The sequence below is a fragment of the Periplaneta americana genome, chromosome 9 (assembly GCF_040183065.1).
Source record: "Periplaneta americana isolate PAMFEO1 chromosome 9, P.americana_PAMFEO1_priV1, whole genome shotgun sequence".
Lineage (NCBI taxonomy): Eukaryota > Metazoa > Arthropoda > Insecta > Blattodea > Blattidae > Periplaneta > Periplaneta americana.
Genome location: NC_091125.1, coordinates 3,515,318 through 3,523,636, shown reverse-complemented (window position 1 = coordinate 3,523,636; position 8,319 = coordinate 3,515,318).

Sequence of the window (8,319 nt, the reverse complement as noted above, 5' to 3'; positions counted from 1 at the left end):
AAGTAGGCGTACAGAATATTTGAAGTTAGATCTTCATTTCTATACTATTTACTGAGTGACGTCTGTATATTAGTCTGTACAAAACTTAAATAAGATAACAATAGTGGTATTGAAATGAAATATTTTTATAGTTATTAATCAAGTGGCATGGGTCTTTTCGATAGTATATTTAATGGTGGTGTGGTGTAGATATTTAGAGATGAAAGTTATAATTTATAAAACAGTTATGCTACCGGTTGTTCTTTATGGTTGTGAAATTTGCATTCTCACTTTGAGAGATGAAGAGAGATTAAGGGTGTTCGAAAATAAGATGCTCAGGAAAATATTTGGGGCTAAGAGGGATGCAGTTATGGGAGAATGGAGAAAGTTACACAACGCAGAACTACACGCATTGTATTCTTCACCTAACTTAATTAGGAATATTAAATCCAGATGTTGGAGATTGCAGCCCATGTAGCACGTATGTGTTAATCCAGAAATGCATATAGAGTGTTAGTTGGAAGAAATTAAGGGAAAATACCTTGAGGGAGGCAGACGTAGATGGGAGGATAATATGATAATTGGTTTGAGAGAGGTGGAATATCCTGGTAGAGACTAGATTAATCTTGCTCAGGATAGGGACCAATAGTGGGCTTTTGTGAGGACGGCAATGAACCTCCGGGTTCCTTAAAAGCCACTTATATGTAAGTGATGTAGATATTTATGTTTGTGATTCTCTTCAGTATTATCTGGAGGAAGCGGAAAAATTATATTGCCTAAGGGAAGACCAAAAGTTATTACTTACTGATAAAACAAGAGGCCTACAAAATGTTGTAGTGTCCCGATCACTTTAGCAAGATCTCTTAGCAGGGAAAAGTGATTCTACCCTCTACATTTCAAGGTAGTTCACGAAACATGCAGTAGCTATACCAAGACGCTATGTCTATTATTGGAAAACATGGTAAATCTGGTATTTTCATAACTCTCATCTACAATCCGCAATGACCTGAAATAGCTACTGCTTCACTTCCACATGAAAAACGGACTGATCGTCCTGACATTGTTACTTGCGTTTTCGCATTGAAACTCAAGAAATGATGACGTACAGGTTCAATAAAAAGTACTTAGCATGAAGAAAACCATTCAGAGGGGTATGTTTCATTATCATGGAAGCAAATAACTTCCAAAATGTCTGGTATTCTTCATTGGAAATAAAGTTGTAAAAATTTTAATTTGAACTTCCAATTAACTTAGTTAGCAGCATTTGCTGCACAAGCCAGTAGTATTGTATAATTCAAAGAAAATCAATCAATATGCATATAGAAAAAGACTTGACTTAGTGCAAATTAAACGTACATGCAAACAAACAATGTGATATGTTGATTATGGTTCTTTGAATAGTATAAATAGGTACAAAATCACTTATTATATTCTCTGTGAAAATATTACACTTTTTAAAATAAAAATGTAAGAACATCATTATTACGAAACAATTTATATTTTTTATTTCTATTAACTCTCATTAGCCCTACCACTACATATGAATAGATAATAAAAATACATATTAATATTACTGCGTTCAATGTGGAAAAGTTGTCTTCAAGGACTTCCAGAATCTTGTCTAAGTTTAACAATCTCCAGGTAATTTTCATATTCAATGGACAGAATAAAATTTATGAAATTGTCCAAACCTTCTTGCTGCATTATTGATCTCAAATAGTAATTATTCAAGTACATGCAACATTGGATTTTCTTCATTAATTTTCTAATATACCAGTAAACATCTGCGATTATATTAAAAACTTTTATTTTCTGAAATGTTGAGAGCTGTGCAGTTTAATAAGTTCATAGTTGAATCTTCTTCCCTACAGAGAACACGTTATGGTGGAGTATAGTATAAACCCTAATTCCGAAGAGATACTGGACTTATGTCCAGTTGCTAGTCTGAAAATATCGGTTGTTCTTCGAGAATTACGAATCACAATTTTATATTTTTAATTACACATCAACTAAAATTATTGTTATTATTATTATTATTATTATTATTATTATTATTATTATTATTATCTGCATATAATTTTTATTTATTTATAATTTTGCTCAATAATACGATATATCAAAATGATAGCATTGTTGGATTGTATTTCTTTTCTTTGATGTCAAATAAGTTTTGATCTGTTTAAGCTTGGAAAAACTTTTCTTCTTTGGCAACAGCCACTAGGATGAGCAATAAAAATAAAATAATGCAGATTTTAATTTCAGTTGAAAGAATTATTGTCTTCAGTACCTCACCCCACAAGCCTGTAACCTTTTAAATTTATGTTATTCACTTATTCTTGTGCCTGTTCTACTCTCACATCTGTCATTGCCACTGCTGCATTTTCCTATAGTATCCGCAGATAAGTTCTGATAATAAAAAATCATTGCGAGGCCTCCATAGGCGTGGGGCCCAATTGGGATAAATCGGCCCAAACGGGTCAAAACTGGCCCTGGTCATATTTATTTTCTAGTTACTTTATATTAGTTACTTTCTACTCTGTACCTAAACAATAATTACTGATATATCACAATATTTCAACTATGAGAATTTTGCTTCACGTACCATACACAATATTGCCGCATAATTGCGGTCTGCAGTGAAAGAAGACTGACAGATAGGCAGATTTTCACCTTTTAGTCTACCTCTACCTGCAGTCGTGATTTGGTGGCCAAACATGTAAAGAAGTCGTCTGTCGCAATTCGGGGAATACCTTTACTTAGATAAATTTATTTCTTATTCTGCTGAACCCCCACTTTTATCCGACTTACACACCACGTGGGTAGTGTTGACAAATTCGATATCGGCGTGATGTAGAGCCACCACAGCGATATCACAGAGCAATCATAAGACAAGGATAACACCCAATCCTGTGTTGGGAAGCACATGCATACCGGTACGCTATCCACACATCTACAACGGGAGACACCTATTGATAATATGCGATAAAAAAAGGTTTTTATTATATAAGCATCGATTTGAAGAATAAAATAATAGAATTAAACGTTCATAGTTACAGCCTATTTCTTTGAAATGTGAATTAAATAGCAAATACATACTGTATATTATTTATTATTCTATATTTTGTCTCATTATATTATATTTAGAAGCTGCCAACAAGTTAAATGCTACACGCTCCCTTGCTATGATTTGACACTCGCTGTAACAATTGTGGTAGCCACAGATATTCCATTAATTGCTCCCGCAATATATCTACGAAACAATTTTATTTTTAAACTTCTAAAATGTAATGAATAAATGCCCAGCTAATACATTTTCATTTAAAAGTGTATATCTATAGGGTTAATCTGTTAATTATTTGCTAAAGCTTCACTTCTAATATTGCGTTGTTTTTACTGATAATTCGTAAGGAACGCGACGGTTTTTACTTGCAAGAAAAAGAACACAGAGTGAGTATGAAGTTGCTCCTCATTGGTTGATGGAATGGAGTAGAGGGGGTGGAAAGATATGTCCAACTTAATGTATTTGAAAACAATTCAGGCACTTAGTAAATTTTCACGTTTTCTTGAATATTTAATAGGTAAAGGAATAGGAACATACATAAATGGAATTAACTGTTCTAAATATACCAATTTGCTTCACATGCATAGCAGTGCAATTTTATTGTTTTATAGAAGCATGACACTATTGGTACTGCTGACTGATATTATACCGAACGCTCCTCATTTTAATTTCGAGCGGGGATCGCAGATGTGCAGTTCATGGTTGTTTGTAACCGGTGAAGTGTTGTGTGCGTGGATTAATTTTTGTGTTGGATATTGGGAATACGGATAAATGTACATCCTGAGAATATCTTCACGAGTTGAAAGGTTAGTTACACACTTTTATTATAGCCTAGACTATATTTGACAGTTTCTATAGATGATTGTTTGTCAAAATCTTGCGTTGGTAATTTTAAAAGTGAAACTAGGGTTGAGGTTGATCCCGTGATTTCGGAAGTGAAAATCGTTGAATGTAGAAGGGATTTTTGTGAATATTTGGTTGATGGTATATATATATATTTTTTTTTTTTTTTGGTTATTTTACGACGCTGTATCACCATCTCAGGTTATTTAGCGTCTGAATGAAATGAAGGTGATAATGCCTTGAAATGAGTCCGGAGTCCAGCACCGAAAGTTACCCAGCATTTTCTCGTATTTGGTTGAGGGAAAACCCCAGAAAAAACCTCAACTAAGTAACTTGCCCCGACCGGGATTCGAACCCGGGCCACCTGGTTACGCTGGCAGACGCGCTGACCGTTACTCCACAGGTGTGGACTTGATGGTATATAGTACATAACAAAAGCATAAACCAACCAAACGTAACTTGTCACAGATTCATATATGCAAGGTGTATAGGCCTAATCGCGAGTACGAAGAGAACTACTTCAGCGCTAGTTTAGCTATTTAAAACTATGATAAATGGTAGAACAAGAATGTTAGTTCAGTATCATGTATTGCATTACTTTGCATGTAACACAACCGTTTAAAAATAGAGCTGTTTGATGTTAAATAAAGAGGTATAATACTGTACATTTTAAAATTTATTTATCTTCAATTTATTTATTTTCAGATTTTATGCATGGATACGTGTCTGCGTGTGCGTGCGTATGTATGGATGTGTATGGTAAAATGCAACGTGGTATGACTGGGTTATTTCCAAAATCAAAGATACGTAGGGCTACTTTGCGTACAGTTGCCTGGAAATATATATTCTGCAACGCATAAAGTTGGGTTATAACATCATAGCAGTCCATGTTTTCATAGTGTAGCTTTCACACCGCTTAAGTTACTGATACAAATGTGGCATTCACTCATTCATGCATCCATATATGTGTATATATACATATATATATATATATATATATATATATATATAATTTCATGGATCTTACATTAGTAATGAAGCTATAAGATGTGGAATAAGTCAAAATTTTACAAGATTACAATTTTTTTTGACGAGATGTGAGATGAGGCCGAGGATTCGCCAACAGATTACCTGGCATTTGCCTTATGGTTGGGGAAAACCTCGGAAAAAACTACCACGTAATCAGACCAAACGGGGATGAAGTCAGATGAGGCCGAGGATTCGCCATAGATCACTCGGCATCCGCCCCACGTCTGAGGATATCTTCGGAAGAAACCAGTCAGACCAAACCAACGAGCACAGAATGCATAGAGTAGATATAAACAGCTTGGAGGTGAAGCCGCTTTTGTGGACAGTCGCCATTAGGATGCTACCAAAACATTGGGCTCCCGGTTAGCACATGGGCAGTTGATTGTGATGTTGCATCGTTGTTTTAATTAATAAATTAACTAATTTCAATATGCCTACATGTTCTGCGTATGGCTGCACAAACAGGTTTTCAAAAAAAATTCCTGGAATAACTTTTCACAGGTAAATATGCATGTGTGAAATGTACTTATTACCGGTAGGCTAGATACGGTAATGAATGATTTAGCCTAAGTTAGTCGGTTAGATTCGTATTGTTTACGTATTAGTTTGATTAAGATAAAGGATTAGTGTATTGATATTATTGTAATTAATTTTTATAATCACTAAATCAGACTTACGCTTTGTACACTTAGCATTTACGAGCGAAGCTAACCTAACAACCCAAGTTGGAAGTTTGTGTCGCGTGCTATAGAAAATGGGTGTACCAAGGTTTCTCTTCAACCGAATGCACGTATTCGTTTGATGAAAAAGAAATATTGCATTAATATTATTGTAATTAATTTTTATAATCACGAAATCAGACATGCTTTGCAGACTTAGCATCTACGAGCGAAGCTAACCTAACAACCCAAGTTGGAAGTTTGTGTCGCGTGCTATAGAAAATGGGTGTATCGAGGTTTCTCTTCAACCGAATGCACGTATTCGTTTTATGAAGAAAAAGAAATTGTGTATTAATATTATTACAATTAATTTTTATAATCACGAAATCAGACTTATGCTTTGCAGATTTAGTAGCTGCATTAACTCCATCGTGATCTAACTTGACCCACTTGGTAATAAAACTTCACTTTTGTTCGCCGTTATAATATAATTATATACTATAAACGAAGAGCCTATCAAATATTATATGGTTAAGAGCATTACATTTTTCTCTAAACAAAAATCGGGACATCTATACGAAATACTGGCAAAAGGAAGAGAATGATAATTTGCGTTAAGAAGCAAGTTATATTATTAAATCGAAGCAAATGGATCAATCTATGAAAGTACTTATTATAGGCTAGCATTTTTATTGGACTAGTAGCAAAATAAGGTCAAACTGTTATCTTCCTTTTTTTATCATTATTGTTTGTTTAACTTTCCAGAGTACCTATTAAATACCATACTGCAATTTGAAGAGCTGTCAATTTAAATATGTATATATGTGATTTATCGATTACAGTTTTGCAATTTTTGGTAAAAATACGTGCCTAGGGATTCTATATTACGAAACAAACAAGGAAGTGTGAGTCCTCCAGGAAATTAGGGACATATGGAATTCCTATTATCATAAGATCTTCTATAACGTAATAGCTATTTTGCAATGTTTTGGTAGCAACAAGATGGCGTCAGGCCTATTAAACCGGCTTCACTCCGTCCAATGGTATTAAGATGCTAGTGTCTACTCTATGTATTCTGTGCTCGTTGGACCAAACGTTTAAGAATTTTCGTTAACCCGTTCTGCGTTTGTGTAACATAATAATATTATGAAATACTAGTTAATTGGTCAGTTTGTTCCAATTTCGCTTCCTCAGATAGATTGTGATGGAATCTTCTTGGATCACGAAAATTGGCACCTTGCAAGCTCCTCTGGTGGCGACTGTTGTTACTAACTGCATGACAGCAGAGATAAGAGTTGTGCTTGAAGCGTATGAATATACATAACGTTTCAGCTCGATTAGAAATATGGATGATCCTAAAAATCGGAAAGGTAACGCAAATTGATGTGTTCTTGGATGCAGTAATGCTTATAGGAACACACCAACCGTTATTGTTTTTATTCACTCCCAAAACAGAAAACTGAGGCGGAACGTCGCTAATTGTGGATCCAAGCAGTACTTAGACGAAAGTAAATAGCGCTATACTGCTTGTAATGATAGTATTATTATATAGTAATGTAAAAAATAGAATGTATATATTATATTATGTTTATAAATAATCATTAAGTTATCAACGACAGGAATTTGTAATTTAATTTTCAATGTTGTATGTGTTGTTATATTTAAAAGTAAAAACATAGTACATAATTGCTGAGCTCTTTAATATATATTATGTATAATATTATCAATAATAAATAATAATATATTTATTTTTAAATGTTTTCATATCGATATTTAATTGTTGATTTCGAGTGCTGCTGGTTCACCTTGGAAACAATACTCGCAATGAGAACTTGCAGTATGCATGTTATTGGAAAACGAGATCAGAACACCCCAAAACTAGCGTACCGTTCCCAGTATTTTTCCAAATGATTAAGCTTACAAGAAAAAGACTGCCTCCTCAGAACTAGCTCCGGAAAAGTACGAAAGAGGTGCAAAAAGAAGAAGAAAATATGAAAATTTAAGTACAGTATTATGGAAAGTGAATGCACAACAAGTGTTATTTCCAAAAATGAAGTAGTAATACAGGCAGATGTAAATTAAACCATTCTTAGTGATTTCGTTTTTTCTTTTACAATTGAATTGTGTGAATTGTCTACTCAAGTGTCTATTCCATTACATGCCGAACTGAAGTCACATAAGAAATGTTATGACAAGAGTTCAGAAACAAATAATTATAGTTTAATGGAATGCAAGGTTTCCGAGGTTATCTATACTAATAATAAATCTGTAAGCGAAATTTTCCTGGTAATTTTCGATTTTCCAAAAATAATTGGTGTTAACATGTATAATTAATCATCCTGAAACCGAAAATCGCTTTTTTTTTACATTTTTGTTTTTATGTCTGTCTGTCTGGGTGTTTGTTACCTTTTCACGCGATAATGGCTGAACGGATTTCTATGAAAATTGTAGCATAAATTAAGTTCGTTGTAACTTAGATTTTAGACTATATGACATTCAAAATACTTTATTTAAAAGGGGAGTTATAAGGGGGCCTGAATTAAATAAACCGAAATATCTCGCTTATTATTGATTTTTGTGAAAAATGTTACATAACAAAAGTTTCTTTAAAAATGATTTCCGATAAGTTTTATTCCAGGAAAAAGTTTGATAGGACTGATATTTAAGGATATACAAGAGTTTTAAAATAACAATACAATACATTTTCAACGCCGCCTCAGATTATAGTGTCGTTGTTCCGTAATTCCT